The sequence below is a fragment of the Prenolepis imparis genome, unplaced genomic scaffold (assembly GCF_030444845.1).
Source record: "Prenolepis imparis isolate NDT839.2.m4 unplaced genomic scaffold, iyPreImpa1.0 SCAF_14, whole genome shotgun sequence".
Taxonomy (NCBI): domain Eukaryota; kingdom Metazoa; phylum Arthropoda; class Insecta; order Hymenoptera; family Formicidae; genus Prenolepis; species Prenolepis imparis.
The window spans coordinates 9,684,769-9,702,834 of NW_028141172.1; the positions used below are offsets into that span (position 1 = coordinate 9,684,769).

Below are 18,066 nucleotides of genomic sequence, written 5' to 3' on the forward strand. Positions count from 1 at the left end.
TTTCTTCGAGCAAATTGATAAATTCCTCGCAGCGCAGCGCCCATGCAAAATATTCACCCAAGGTGGTGACTTGGCGGGACCGCTCCAACAGATCGCGTTCGTTCTGCTCGATGTTTTCCATTATTTCTTTTATTCACTATTATACCACTAACACTTTTAATACAAGAAAGTAGCCACTAAACTTTTTTCACCGCTACATCTATGCGCTTTCAAATCGTACTATGGTTTGACGCGCTCTCATCCTCCTTATATATTTCACCTAATTCTATCTTCTTTTCTAACATTTGGCGTATCTCAAAAGATAGTTTCCCGAGATATTGGTTTTATGGATAGAGGAGTAAGGACACAAGCAGCCGAACGTTGGCGCCGATACGTTGCATTCTTCCTTAAAAATATTAAGAAAAAATGTTTCGCTCTCGTTTATGGAGGATTTTCCGCGAGGGTACAAAGCTGCCGAACGTCAACGCTTTTGCACCTAATCACGTTTCAACATGTTCGTCGCAGCGTTGGCTCTAAAATCTTCATTTCTTTCCTAATGATAAAATGTCCATAAAATGAAAAACATAGTTTTATGGATTCTAGAACGCTCCGTTGACAAGTTCGAGCAGCCGGACATCGGCGCTTCCGTAATAAAATTATACTAGCGAGGGTACAAAATTGTCGATCGTCGGCGCTTGTTCTATACCTTTTTGGGAAAATGTCTAGGATCCCTCATAAAAAAAAAAAAAAAGTCGTAAAGATATCCATCTACAAATATTGCACTCAGAAAACTCCCCCTCCTTTGTCGAAACATCCCCTCCACCCGCGTGACGTCAGCCCCCGCACCTTCGAGATACCCCCGCCCCGCGTGACGTCATACCCCTCGCCTAGGAGAACCCCCCGCGCCCCGCACTCCCCTCGGAGGACCTGAGTTAGAATTGGCATAGTATACCTACTGTTACATCCGCTTGTCAACGCGCTGGCTACGAAAAACCGCATACGAGCGAGTCACGCGCGAAATCTTAAAATTGCAAAAATGCAAGCGAAGCGAAGGAGACTTCGAATTTCCTTCGCTTGCACCCGGGACTTTGACCAAGAGGGCCTGTTACCAGGCACCCCCTCCGATCAAAAGACTCCAAAATTCGGCTATAAAACCGAACAATAGACGCGCTCGAGCAGTCGCAAATTAAGAACCGAATTAAGTATAACGCCGTTGCTAAGATTATAACATACGCAACCCACCGGACGTTCTAAACTATACGAACGTCACGGAACGACCGTAATCCTACACCATTCAAGGATACGACGCGAGCGCGAGTACTCTACCTGAAATAAGAGTTAAATAAAAGTGTAGACAGTTTGAATATATTTATACGAAGATCTACAATTTCTTCCTGTCAGGAATGTTGCTTGATATGTATACAAATAAGTTTAGAAGTATGTTTCACGTTTTCGTAATCTCTCTTACAAAAAAGTGCATGTTTAACCCAGTCGCAATTAATTTGTAGGCAAATTTATTCAAATAACTCGTAATAATTATTACTAGTTCTTTTGCATAAAATTAAACTCGGCGCAAAATGAATTGATTATCTCGAGTATCATATAAAAATGGGTTAAGACATGTCTTTCACATTCTCACAAGTTCTTTATTATTTTCATCCGAATCGCGGCGGAGACAAGTTTACTCAGGTAACTCGTAAAGATTCTTTTCTACTTTTTTTCTACTTCTTTTGACCATTTATTTGAACTTATTATCTCGAGTTTCACAGTATGGTTTATTTCGCAATTTGTGTGTAATTATTCTTAATTTATTCAGAACATTTTAGTACTTTCTTTGGACCATCCTTAGCTTATTGTATAAACAGTGAATGCTGTTTTTCATACATTATACCGAACACTTGTATTATTAAACGATAAGCTGAAGATGATCGAAAGAAAGGACAGAAACGTACTGCATAAATATAGAATAATTACACACAAAATATTTGCTTATTAAAATGCCGACATCGGCTCTTATTAGTTCATTTCCTTCAATCTTTTTATATATCTTTTTATATTTTATATATTTTTTCATATTCTAGTTATTTACACATTATCATAAAATCATGATACAACCAGCGCAATACAATTCATTTGATAATAACAAAAACATTACATCACTTTTAATGAACGAGTTTGCCAAAGAGCTAAATAATATATCCGGAAAATGTATGGATGTTGGTTGTGGAGCCGGGGATATAACAAATTAAGAATATTCTTCTTCCGGCGCTTGATCCAAAAGCAACAATGATTGGTAAAAAAATAATAAAATAATAAATCAGATTATTATAACATCTCGCGTACGCGCGCACAAATACACACACATACATTGTGATAATAATTAATATTAATTAATATAACAATTATATATTATAAAGATACAGATATTATGGAAAATATAATCGAATACGCGAACAATACGTGTGGTGACAAGAAACGACTCAAATTCGAAGTGTTGGATATTCAAACGAAAAAATTGCCCAAGAAATATATTTCGAAATTCGATCACATATTCTCATTTTATGCTTTGCAATGGTGCTATGACATTCGGTAAGTAAGATTATTAAATAAACGTAAATTAACATTTTTTTTTGTAGAAAAGAACTTTTGCATATAATTTTACTAATATATTTTTACATAACTATATTTCAAAAATTAATACTAATAGATATATATTTTCAAAATTACAATAATTAACATTCATCTTCATTGTTTAACAGCCAAACGTTTGAGAATATTTATCGTATGCTTCGACCTGATAAAACTATGCTGATATTAAGTATAGCATGTAACACAGCTATCTTTGAGGCCTTAGAAATTTTGACGCAAGATATGCGATATGCATCATATATGGTGGGGGGGGGGGGGGATATTATTACATTGAAATATGATGTAAAATTATATAGTAGCATAATTTCTGATTGTAAAAATATCTTTAGCAATATTTTAAAATCCCCCGAGTGTACATACACTTATAAATGACTGACATATAAAATAGATTTAGTTGCTTTACATTCTTGTATTATTTAACATTTAATTTTGGATACACTTTTTTGTTTTACTTACTGATCGGTCTGCGAAGATATCAATATCAAATATATAACAGATGGCATTATTTATAAAATCCCTTTCTTTATATATAAATATTTAAATATTACATGTGTGTGTGTATTGCTTCTATTGCAATGTTTTAACTGTAGACTGTCAATTATCTTTATACAGGGCAAAAAAAAGTATGTTGGAGCATTTCATTATTCGGCCCGACCTCGCGAAGAGCTAATAGAAATACTTGAAGATATCGGATTTCAAGTTCATCATTGCAGTCATCGGGAGATAACACTTATAAGAATACAGAAAAGTTTCTACGTAAGTATTTTCCTTGACATGCATGCAAAAATTAAATTCCAGAATATGTGATTAATATAATTTTTTAAATATTATTTCTTCTTATTTATTTGATTTGTAATTGTAAATTAATCATATTTTTTTAAATTCTCAATAGCCATAATTACTTCACAATATACTTTTACATTTTTGGACAATATGTCGTATAATCTAAGAGAGGAGTTCATGAATGAGTTTGCACGTAGATATACGGAAATAAAAGTTAAAGAATACAGAGATAGTCAAAGTAATTCTAAGCTGCATAATGGAAAAGAAGAGACGGATATTCTTACTCTATATTCTGTACTAATAGTTTATGCACAAAAAAATGTTTCTTAGTTGTACAGATATCTCTCCATGATCTACGGCAAAAATGGGTATAATTTTTTTCTTTCCTATTTTTTTTTAACCCCCTTTTTACAAAACGATTGTATTGATAATATTTACTTCTATTTCTCCCTTTATAGACTAATCTAAAATAATAATATTAACAAATTTATTTTACAAGTATATTGAAGTATGTATTGAAGTAAGTATATTGTGTGTGTGAGCTAAATATTTTATATTTTATTTATATTACATAAGGTACAAAATATATTATATAGGGTATATAATATAGTAAAAAATACTTAATACAGTTTTTTTTTTTTTTAATTGATGGAACGTATCGAAAATAAAAGAAAAAATATTTTTTATAGATTGACAGATTCCATAAACAATGTATATACTTTATAAATTTGTAAATATTATTTTTACTCTCTAACATGGTTACAATTCTAAATAACACCATGTATGTTTTTATTGCATATAAACAATGTATATTGTTTTGACCATTTTCTATTGTGTTTTTATATTTAATAATTATCTATGATATATGTTTGTACTTGATCTTAGAACTGATAATAAATTCATAATAAATAGTAATTGAATGATAATTAAACATAATTATTAGAACAAATAAATGATTATATTTTTATACTTTGACTTCTATATTCTATTTCTATATCATATGTCAATATCTCATTTAATATTTATTACTTAAAAATAAAATTGATTATCCAAGTGAATCCTGTTGATGCCATTTCTATTAAAATTGCAAAATTATATTTTAACCGTAATCTTGAAGAAAATTTGCATATAGTTAAAAACAATTTTACTTCCATTATATCGGCAAGAAAACAATTAGAAAAATCTGGAATTTCTTCATGTAATTCTCTGAATATAACATTTAGTCAGAAGTACGAGAAAGTGAGCAGCCTCACCCCCATGGAAAAATATATTTGTAAAAATATATGTAGAGATATATGTAATATATTATATATATTTTGAAATATATGTATAATATAAATACATATTTGCATAATATAATTTATATATATATTTAAGAAATATATGTAAGTAAAAATATAGTTTTATTATATTGAATTTGAATATAATCTATAACAAATATTATATGCATATATATATATATATATATATATATATCACATATAATCTTTATATAGTTATACATATATTAATATAGGATTCTTGCATATATGTATGGTATATATTAACTTTATAAATAGAATTATATTTACATTATATATATATATTATATATATATATATATAAAAATATATATATTATATTTATATTATGTATATATTTTTGCATATATTACAAATATATGTATATATTCTTTACTTATATTTGTTATATAACCCTAAACGGCAAACAATGATTAAATTTTTTATATGCAAACTTATATTTCATATATATTATAAATATATTTTTACATATATATATAAATATATTTTTGCATATGTATAAATATCTTTTTACATATATACATAAATATATACTATTTATATTTTTTAATAACAAAAAATTATATAATTTTGTATATGCAGACTTATATTTCATATATACTTTTGCATATATTATAAATATATTATAAGCGGCAAAAAATGATTTAATTTCTTATACATTTTATATATGTATTAATATATATTTATATATGTATAAAATATATTTTAGAATATATATTTTTGAATATATATTTTTCCATGGGGGCACATTCTGGATAAAATAAGAAATTAAAATAGCTACAATATTAACAAAAATAATGGCTTGCAAATTTTAATTAACATTTCTGAAAATAAACAGCCAGTTGATGTGTCACTATGAAATTACAACAATTTTGGTACTTCTAAAGTACGCATCCATTGTCTTGTTTAAGGTAGAATGCACTTTTTCACGAAATGATATTAACAGACAGATGACAAAATTTAAAATTTAATAATTTAAGTTGATATTTTGTCACTCTCTCATTGATACAAATCTAACAAATAATTTATATATTTATATGTATTGTTTATATATACATACGTCTGTGGACGGTACTGCTTCTCACGTTCGGCCGCTAGCATACATGCTTGGAGCGAGTAAAACTGCACCGCGATCCGATTTTTGATTGTTGATACTACTGAACATAATTAAGAAACTAGTGTATAAGTAAAGTTTCTTCAATAACGTGTATAGAGCGATCTAATTTTGGTTGTATATAAGTATAATAAATTACAACAAAATCTTCACAGAAAAAAAAATACGCCAAGTATATAAAAAAATTCGACATTGTATAGCTAATATGGTTTTGTAAAAATTTTTCTAAGATTGAAAATAAAATTTAAAAATATATTATTTAAAAATGCAGCTCAAAAATAAATATAAAACAAAGCTCAGCCAAGTATAAATGTATTAACTTATTATCTGATATAAAATTTGTCAAAAGAATATTACTTTTATATTTTTAAGAATGATTATCTGCATAATTAAAATGGTTTAGACCTGCATTGAAAGAATTAAAGTGACAAAAACTCGGGCGTGCCCGGTTCGGAGCAATAAAATGATATAAGTTTTCTAATAAGATTGCTTGAAAACTAATTTATAAAATTAATTTGTAGAGTAACAAAGAAGATTTTTTGTGTTTAAAAATGTTTCATATTAAATAATGTTGTTTTTTTAAATTCTTTTTTTCTCTTATGTTTTTATATTTCAAACTTTATTTGATAGGACTGCTTTTTTTAAATAATTCTTAAATAAAACATAATTTTTAAATAAAATATATTCTTAAAATAAATATTAGAATTTTAATTAATATGTTGATATTTTACATTTTTTTGCTGCGTTATGCTAAGATCATGTATTTTTAATTAATTTTATTCAAGATATATATATATATATATATATATATATATATATACTACACAATTATTATATTATTATAAAATCCTAATAAAAATAACAAGTAAGGCTCTGTGTACAATAGAGAAGTAAATATTAAATATTAAAAATAGGTATTATTTTAAAATAATAAAATCAAAAAACTCTGATAAAAGTACAAATTCAGGTATAAAATACTAATAATGGCTAATAAACTAGTAAGAGCCCTTTATACTCGTATTTGTATTTGTATATCAAATTATTTTCGATTTCATTTTATTATTTTAAAATAATTCCTATTCCAAATATTTAATATTTATTTCTCTAATGTGCGCAGGGCCTAATCGAAGAGAAAATTTATTCGATTAATAATTAAACAGTTTCAGCGATTAATTGATTAACCGCAATCATATTAACCGATAAATCGTTTAGTCGAATATTAAATAAGATCGCTCTATACATGTTATTGAAAAAATTTGATTTATACACTAGTTCCTTAATTATGTTCAGTAGTATCAACAATCACAGATCAGATCGCAATGCAGTTTACTTCGCTCCAAGCACGTATGTTATAATTACAATTTTGATAAATTGATATATTTTTGATTCTGTATATTATCATGGAATAGAGAAAAGAAAGAAGCGACGTCAGAGCTAACATAACTAACCACTCCACATTAATTATAAATTCGTATTATTTTTTATATAATCAAAGATTGAGACAAATATTTAATTCTAATATTTTTCAGAATGACGCAGCTTAATTCGTAGAACGTAATAATGTTACTCTATGTATACATAATTTTCACTGCTTTAAACCTTCCATAAAGTCCGATAACTTTGGAAGAAGTAGAAGTAAAAAAAAAAATTGATAATATACTGAGGAAATATATGTATAAACGAAGAAGTTCAATTAGAAGACGAAAAAACTTTTGATATTTACATATGAAATTCCAGAAGCGGAAAGAGTTGATCTATTAACACAGATGATGATAATGTATATCTTCCGGAGAAAGTTATTCGTAGTTCTATTGATAAAGCCAAATCAGATGATTATAAAAAATAAGCACAATGTGAACGATTTTATTTTAGGCTTAAGAAGAGGCAAAAAATATATTCGTGAACATTGCTTAATGATTTATTTCGACGCACTGTTTGATTCTGTTTTGTGCACACGGCACTTCGGACATCTATTTCTTTATGTACTTCCATCGAATATTATGTTGTATATTAACAGATCAGCGCAACTGAAGAAAAATAATGCAACAGCGTGGCTCCTATATCACGACGTTGTCATCTCATTTTCCCAAAAATTGAATCATGGAAACAATATTAATATATATGGATGGATTTGGCATTCGATGCTCTTCAATTTTTGTTTGAACAAAATTCATAAATTTCGTAAAATAATATTTTTGCCGTAGATCATGGAGAGATATCTGTACAACTATGAAACATTTTTTTGTGCATAAACTATTAGTACAGAATATAAAGAAGGAATATCCGTCTCTTCTTTTCCATTATGCAGCTTAGAATTACCTTGACTATCTCTGTATTCTTTAACTTTTATTTCCGTATATCTACGTGCTAACTCATTCATGAACTCCTCTCTTAGATTATGCGACATATTGTCCAAAAATGTAAAAGTATATTGTGAAGTAATTATGGCTATTGAATTAAAAAAAATATGATTAATTTACAATTACAAATCAAATAAATAAGAAGTAATTATATTAATCACATATTCTGGAATTAAATTTTTGCATGCATGTCAAGGAAAATACTTACGTAGAAACTTTTCTGTATTCTCATAAGTGTTCATCTCCCGTTGACTGCAATGATGAACTTGAAATCCGATATCTTCAAGTATTTCTATTAGCTCTTCGCGAGGTCGGGCCGAATAATGAAATGCTCCAACATACTTTTTTTTGTCCTGTATAAAGATAATTGACAGTCTACAGTTAAAACATTGCAATAGAAGCAATACACACACACATGTAATACTTAAATATTTATATATAAAGAAAGTGATTTTATAAATAATGCCGTCTGTTATATATTTGATATTGATATCTTCGCAGACCGATCAGTAAGTAAAACAAAAAAGTGTATCCAAAATTAAATGTTAAATAATACAAGAATGTAAAGCAACTAAATCTATTTTATATGTCAGTCATTTATAAGTGTATGTACACTCGGCAGATTTTAAAATATTGCTAATGATATTTTTACAATCAGAAATTATGCTACAATATAATTTTACATCATATTTCAATGTAATAATATTCACCCCCATATACGATGTATATCGCATATCTTGCGCCAAAATTTCTAAGGCCTCAAAGATAGCTGTGCTACGTGCTATATTAATATTAGCATAGTTTTACCAGGTCGAAGCATACGATAAATATTCTCAAACGTTTGGCTGTTAAACAATGAAGATGAATGTTAATTATTGTAATTTTGAAAATATATATCTATTAGAATTAATTTTTGAAATATAGTTATGTAAAAATATATTAGTAAAATAATATGCAAAAGTTCTTTCCTACAAAAAAAAATTTTAATTTACATTTATTTAATAATTTTACTTACCGAATGTCATGGCACCATTGCAAAGCATAAAATGAGAATATGTGATCGAATTTCGAAATATATTTCTTGGGCAATTTTTTCGTTTGAATATCGAACACTTCGAATTTGAGTCATTCCTTGTCACCACACGTATTGTTCGCGTATTCGATTATATTCTCCATAATGTATCTTTATAATATATAATTATTGTTATATTAATTAATATTAATTATTATCACAATGTATGTGTGTGTGTTTGTGCGCGCGCGCGCGAGATGTTATAATAATCTGATTTATTATTTTTTTATTATTTTATTAATTTTTTACCAATTATTGTTGCTTTTGGATCAAGCGCTGGAAGAAGAATATTCTTTGTTATATCTCCGGGTCCACAACCAACATCCATACATTTTCCGGATATATTTTTTAGTTCTTTGGCAAACTCTTTCATTAAAAGTGTTGTAATATTTTTGTTATTATCAAATGAATCGTATGCGCTGGTTGTATCATGATTTTATGATAATGTGTAAATAACTAGAATATAAAAAAATGTATAAAATATGAAAAGATATATAAAAAGATTCAAGGAAATGAACTAATAAGAGCCGATGCGTCGGCATTTTAATACGCAAATATTTTGTGTGTAATTATTCTTTATTTATTCAGAACGTTTCTGTCCTTTCTTTGGATCATCTTTAGCTTATCGTTTAATAATACAAGTGTTCGGTATGATGTATAAAAAACAACATTCACTATTTATACAATAAGCTGAGGATGGTCCAAAGAAAGTACTAAAATGTTCTGAATAAATTAAGAATAATTACAAACAAATTGCGTAATAAACCATAAGAATCTTTCGTAATTAATTTAAATTAATAAATTTACGTTTTAATTCCGACTGACTGACTGAGTTAACGGACGATCTTTGTTAAAACAATTTGGAATTATTTAACATTTCTTTCTTGCGACCGTTTTATCATACCGAATTATATACATTAATCATACATTTAACAAACTGCGTTTAATTGGATTGCTTGTTCGATGAATTTTAAAATCGGACACTAATGAATATGATGGACGTCCCTGATAAAAAAATTGATAGAAAACAACAGAAAACGATTATCTCGATTTTAATCGTAGTTATGAATCGAAAGTTAACGAAAGAATATCGTAAATGTACGATTGATTCTCTAGCGTTTCCTTTCGTAAGTATCCTATTAATATGTTATCGTTTCTTATTATTTCTTTTCGCTAACCCATACAGCATTGAATGATTGTAGAAACATATTGCATAGATCTAACATTATAATATCGCATGTGAGTTGTGAAATATTCCTGTAATATTACTGCAAGAATGTGGCAACAGTAAAATTTCCGCTTTTAAAAAAATTACAATGAATACCATGGTATTATTACGGTGCAATATATTAAAAATAATATTAAATAAAACTTTTTATTTCGATATATTACGCGCTTTCATCATTATGTTTACTTATAGTAATTTAATGTAGTAAAATATATATATTTCTATAATTATTAACTTTAAATTAAGTAAATTATAATTTATGCTGATGTTATAAAACATTATTGATGTTATAACATCAAACGTTAAATCTAGCATTTACTCGACATTTTAAAGTTAAGAGATAATTGTACCTTTAGTCTTAGAGCTAATTTCATCAACTTTATATAATTCTCCTGACTAAAACTTAAGTACGAGATAGATAGTGAATCGCGCGTCGCATAGCGGTAAATGAAGGAACTAACGATTTGACTGAATACTATCTTTTTATAATATTTTTGGAATGTTGCTGTAAGATTTTTCATAAAATATTACAGTTATATGTTTCTATAATGTCCCTACAGTATTACAATGCAACTTGCAAGATTGTAATATTACTGCAATGTAATTGCAATGTACTGTTTTTGCAAATCGTATCGGTTCCTATTGTTTTCTATCGATATTTTATCAGGGATGTTTTCTGTTGTAACTTTACGATAATACATTTATAAAATACGTTTTCAATTGTTTGTGGTTGATGCATGATTAAAAATTATAGGTTTTTTCGTAATTGTACGTTAAAAAACTTAAAACTTTTTTTATTGTAAATATACAATTGATTACGAATAGATTTTCAATCATTTTTTCTTGATAAATTCCAATAAAACAATAAAAAACAATATATCACAATAAGAATTTTATCGTATTCTAACGACTAAATCCGCTTTTAACAGAGAATGAAAGAAAACGATAAAAAACGATAACATTTCTTTCGAAATCTAAAAAGTAAAACAATAAGATACGATAAGAAACGATAAGATTTTCTATCGTATCGGTTCCTATTGTTTTCTATCGATTTTTTTTATCAGAGGGGTATCACGCATTCTGTCTAGTCGTTTCTTGGCTCATGAATCTTGGAACAATGTGGCTAGAGACCCATTATGGATGATCTTAATTTAACTTAAGAACGGAAAGCTTTTCTCGGACAAGTCGATGAAAGAAAGTATCTCGATATGTAACTTTACAATAATCGTTTTTTCTTTTATTTTTTATGTTATAACTTTCTACGAATTATGTCATTTGCGCTGAAGATGGCCCAAAAATGGGTCCGAAACGTCCGCTATGTAATTTAGTCTGTACACATTATCTAATATAAGTTAAGTAAGAATTTTAATTTTCTTTTTGTTTTTTATTTTTGCGTTCGACCGTCTACGCCAGGCTCAAAATTGCTAATTAATTTTGTATTTAAAATAATTTATAAAAATGTTTATAAATAGAAAATGACTACATACACACATAAAAAGTTAATTTTTTAAATAAAAAAGTACCACTTGTAATATTCCTTTTCTCAAAATTTGCTCGCCATTATATGCTGAAACATTTACACGTGGAAGTAAAACTTACGACATCCTCAATACTGTGTGTGTGATATCGTCATATCCCATAAGAATAGCAATAATCACTTCAAAGGGCAAGGAGTGCTGTTAGCGCAGCCATTGGAAAAAATTCACAATCAAAAAATCTCGCAACGCACCCCAGTGAGCAATATGTTATCAAAAGAAATTCATAAAGTACTCAAATTTAAGAGTCGGACTTAACTCCATCAAAATGATAACATTATGATATCAATAAGTCCTCCAATGCGTCGATTTTAGAGGAAAGAAAGACATCACATAAACGACATCTAAAAGAATTCCACAATCTGACTTCTTTTAAATATCAAAAAAAGGTTAATGTTAAGAATTGCTATTTGTAGTATTATATTTTTAGATATTTTTTTTTTTATATTAAAAAAATATAACTCTTAGTATACATTTCTTTTATAACATTTTATTAAAATTAAAACAGGTTTCAAAATGCCCATAGACTTTGAATAAAAAAAACTTTATGATAGCAACGTGCTTTTTGCAGACATAACCCAACTTCTTTGGTTGGATATAGAGGCAACATAGAACAAATAACAAAAATATATATGAAAATATATAATCTCTATTTTATGCTCAAATACATATTTAATAATATTTATAATTTAAGAAAGAAAAATTAAACGTTAATATCGAAGAACGTAAATGCTATCTCCTTGAAATTCAACTCAGAGCACGCATTTCACACACGTATATATGTGGCTTGCCCATGTGCGGCGTTCGTAAAATAGCACGCTTGCTAGAGACTCTACAGACATCTATGAATAGACAACATAAAGAGCTCTTCTGAAAGATATCTTACAAAAAGATAACTTACTGATATCAGTATCTAATTCTTTAGGGGGGTTAGAGGGGATGTATGGAATAAAAATCTCAAGTATGAGATTATTCCATATAAGATTTGGCAGTATACCAAGTAGTTTCAATACTACATATCAACATCGTCACTTTATTTATTTCCTGCTCGAGAAAAGGCCTAATATTTATTACCTTTTAATTTCTAATTATCGAGCCAATTAATAATTGTAATAATTATACGCAGGCCATAATGCGTTGTTATAGTAATATTTAAAGTATTTACTTAAAAGCAGAGAAAAATATAGAATCGAAAGGATCTGAATAGCTCAGTTGGAAGAGCAGTCGCCCGGCAAGCGAAAGGTCTCGGGTTCGAGTCCCGATTCAGCGACTTTCGGATCTACATTTTTCTCTCGCATCTAATTCTTTAGGGGGGTTAGAGGGGATGTATGGAATAAAAATCTCAAGTATGAGATTATTCCATATAAGATTTGGCAATAATACCAAGTAGTTTCAATACTACATATCAACATCGTCACTTTATTTATTTCCTGCTCGAGAAAAGGCCTAATATTTATTACCTTTTAATTTCTAATTATCGAGCCAATTAATAATTGTAATTACTGATATCATTTTTAAGAGAAATTAATAAGGTCTTCAAAAGTTCTCTTAAAGAGCTCTTCTGAAAGATATCTTACAAAAAGATAACTTACTAATATCATTTTTGAGAAAAAAGTTCTCTTAAAGAGCTCTTCCTCTCAATAATGCTCACTGAGACGTTATTTACTCTGATTTCGTATCACTAATTTCATTTATATACTTACATGTATACAACTGACAATGAGAGCGCACAAAATTTACTCTATTGGCACTGTGATTCGTCTGCGAACGAGCACTGTCTTTTGTGTAAAGTGCTCGGAATTAGTTGCCCTTTTTGGACCGTTATCTGAAGCGACACCTTCGGTCCCCCACTACCGTTCGAGGCTCGACGGCCGAGCCGGCGGTCACTCGAGCTATGCCTCTGAAGTGTCCCTACAAAAAAAAGTATGCTGATATTGTAACTTCCGCTAAATCGTCATTCAATTTTTGTAGAAACACTCCTCAGGCATAACGTTGCCCTTGTGATCAGCGGCTCGGCCGTCTAATTTTTGAACGGTAGTGGGAGAACGAAGGCGTCGCTTCAGATATTTATCTGTCATACGATCGTCTTATCAAGATATTTCCACAAATAAATCCTTAATCGAAAATCTAATGACACTTTGCTTATGTAATAGGGCTCGTGATTGTATCCGATTAGTCGATTATTTTAAAATCGGTTAACTGGTTGTAACTGAAAAAAACGTTTAATATTCGACTAATCGATTTATCGGTTAATACGGTTGCGGTTAATAAATTAATCGCTGAAATTGATTAATTATTAATCGAATAAATTTTCTCTTCGATTAGGCCCTGCGCACATTAGAGAAATAAATATTAAATATTAGAAATAGGAATTATTTTAAAATAATAAAATGAAATCGAAAAAAATTTGATATACAAATACAAATACGAGTATAAAGGGCTCTTACTAGTTTATTAGCCATTATTAGTCTTTTATACCTGAATTTGTATTTTTATATCAGAGTTTTTTTTATTTTATTATTTTAAAATAATTCCTATTTTTAATATTTAATATTTATTTCTCTATTGTACACAGGGCCTTACTTGTTATTTTTATTAGGATTTTATAATAATATAATAATTGTGTAGTATATATATATATTTATCTTGAATAAAATTAATTAAAAATACATGATCTTAGCATAATGCAGCAAAAAAATTTAAAATATCAACAAATTAATTAAAATTCTAATATTTATTTTAAGAATATATTTTATTTAAAAATTATATTTTATTTAAGAATTATTTTTAAAAAACAGTCCTATCAAATAAAGTTTGAAATATAAAAACATAAGAGAAAAAAAGAATTAAAAAAAGCAATATCGTTTAATATGAAACATTTTCAAACACAAAAAATCTTCCTTGTTACTCTACAAATTAATTTTATAAATTAGTTTTCAAGCAATCTTATTAGAAAATTTATATCATTTTAATGCTCTGAACCGGGCATGCCCGAGTTTTTGTCACTTTAATTCTTTCAATGCCGGTCTAAACGCCGTTTTAATTATGCAGATAATCATTCTTAAAAATATAAAAGTACTATTCTTTTGATAAATTTTATATCAGATAATAAATTAATACATTTATACTTGGCTGAGCTTTGTTTTATATTTATTTTTGAGCTGCACATTTCTTAATATATTTTTAAATTTTATTTTTAAACTTGGGAAAGTTTTTACAAAGACATAGGCATACAATGAATTCTTTTATATACTTGGCGTGTTTTTTTCTTCTGTGAAGATTTTGTTGTGATTTTTAATAAATGAGAGGCGTCGTCACTGCCTCGAAACCAAGTAGCGTAACGTCAATTTCTTCGAAAAGTCAACATTATACATATCATTTTCGTTATAGTATTTTTAAAATTGTACAGTATTTCCAGTAAAGTAAATTATTGTAATATCGTATAATTTGACCGTTATTTTCCGTTTTGTTCTGAATAGAAAAGGTTTTTTTTTTCTTTGTAATGGATGTTATATCCTCATAGTCCTTCTTACCTGAAAATTCCTATAGACCCAGAGCTTCGAAACCCTACGACTTTTCGGTCTTTAAATGACCTTAATTAATAAGATTATCTTTATTTTAGTTTACTTTTACATTTGAATAAAAAACGTCTGTCACCCTATTTTATCTTTTCTTTTGTTTAATAAAATTGTAATTTTAGCAATGTAAGTATATCTGTGTACATATATAAGTAAGTCATTTTTTCCGCACAATTTTCAAAATGTAACCTTTATAACGATAATGTGATTTGTGCATAATATGAATTATTTAACATTTATTTAATCTTTTATTAAAATGCCATTAAATTAATCTCTTAAATAATCGTTGTCCTTTACTGTTTAAATATTCTTTTTAGAATTTATGAATTCTTTTTTTAATATTAGGTCATCGCATGCATAATAAAAATTTCAATTTTGTACAACAATATTATTATGTAATACACACGTTTGCAAATGAGATAATAATTATTAGATTCTTTCAAAATCATAAAAAAACTCAGTTTTTGTTAAAAATTTATTTGTAGAATAATAAATAAGATCTCTGTTTTTTTGTCGTTTTAATTAACTGAACAGTTAAACATATAACTAACATTAGAAACACATTTGGAAAATTTGTGTTCTCTTGTTAAAAACTGTCCCCGTTAAAATTTTTGTGTTAAATATTTAACACATTCATATGTTAATTTAACTTATTGTTGTTGTGTTAATTGAACTCAAATGTTAAATTGTTAAAATAACTGAAAAAAAGTGTAAAAATAACACAATGTGCATCTATTTTTTATTTTACACAATAAATATGTTTCGTATTAATAGTGACAATATTTATCTGTTAAAATTTACAAAAAAGAAATGTTAATTTTATTTTATAAGTGGAAATGATAAAATGTTAAATTACCATTTTTTTTTTAATTTTTACTAATTAAATTAATTAAAACTATGTTAATTTTACACAAAATTTATTTTAAGCTTACTTAAAGTTTGCATTTATTTTGTGTTAAAATATTAACACAATATTTGTATAATCATTTTACATATCCGTATTATGTTAAATTAACACAAAAATTTCTGTAGACCGTTTGGTACATGTGATATTTGTTAAATTTTTCAACTGTGAAGCGTTAATATTATCTATATAATGATATAATATATAAATACTAAATTTCGATAAACCAGTGTTTATGTATACTAACATGTACATACATATGTACATATGTACGTATATATACACACACACACACACATGTACATATGTATGTTTGTATGTATGTATAATATTCTTGTCATTAATATCATTAAATTATTTATTCGGATTCCATGGAAGAAATATTTGGAAGCGAAGAAATAGATTGTAATCGAAATTCAACATTATATATATATATATATATATATATATATATATATATATATTACAATATATTTAAATAATGCTTACAAAATTAAAATGTTACTTGTGCTATTATAATGTAATAGGAAAGAGATAAATATATTTAGTTATTCTCTCTCAAATATGTGTAACCGTGCAATCTGCTTAACTCATCTGCTCAATTTTGCTATAATATTGCTATAGCATTATACTTAATTTTTTTTCATATTATATTATATTTACAACCTTCCTATTTATGATCCAGCAATAACAGAATCAATTGATATTTGACTCCTCTTTCATTTGAAAGAGTTTAAACGCTATATATATAGCGTACGAATATAGGTGTCTCTCTATTTTTCATATTTTCATAATTGTATCACGATATACGAGATGACATATATTTATATAATTATAAATAAATTAAAATTCTTTGGCATTAAAATTCAATGATATGTTTCGTTTATGTGTATATGAATGTGTTTGTATTTGTGTATATGTGCATAATAATTATACGAATCTGATAGAATTGTTGTATTCAGTACAGAATGAAGAATCTAGCGAGAGGACGATTTTAGATTTGAGAATTGTAGAAAATAATATCAGGTCAGGATATACAAGAAAAACAAAAATATTTCACATTTAGCTCAACTACGCATAAATTACACTCGACACACACATTAACATTACCGTAATAATATTAATTTATTTTGTTAATAATGTCAGCTTTTTTTACAAATTGCTCCTTATAATTAACGCGATGATACTCAATTTAGGATCGAATTTTTTTTTCCTCAACCATGGACACATATTACTTTGTTACATTTCTGTTTATTATAAAATTAATTCAGTATATAATTTCTTCATTGCGAGTTATCAATAATATAATTATTGAAAATTATTATTAAAAAATATTAATGTTTTATTACTATTTAAAAATAATTATTATAAGAACAATATTAAATCCTAATTAAATCTAGACGTCTTATAAACGATAAGACAAAGTTTTGAATTTTTCAGCGATTATAAATGACTGCTCAACAAAATGTTTAATCAATCATAAATAAGGAAACAAAAAAAGAAGATAGTAATCATTTCCGCAGTTTTCTCTTAACGTTGACAATTTCAGTTATCAAACTGTTC

The 18,066-nt window shown here is 27.3% G+C and overlaps 2 pseudogenes; one reads left to right on the forward strand and one right to left on the reverse strand.

Moving 5' to 3' along the window:
* The first annotated feature begins 1,626 nt into the window (after nt 1-1,626).
* Nucleotides 1,627-3,741, forward strand: LOC145945110 (juvenile hormone acid O-methyltransferase-like; annotated as a pseudogene).
* Nucleotides 3,742-7,853: 4,112 nt separating this feature from the next.
* Nucleotides 7,854-12,090, reverse strand: LOC145945111 (juvenile hormone acid O-methyltransferase-like; annotated as a pseudogene).
* Between the last annotated feature and the right edge of the window lie 5,976 nt (nt 12,091-18,066).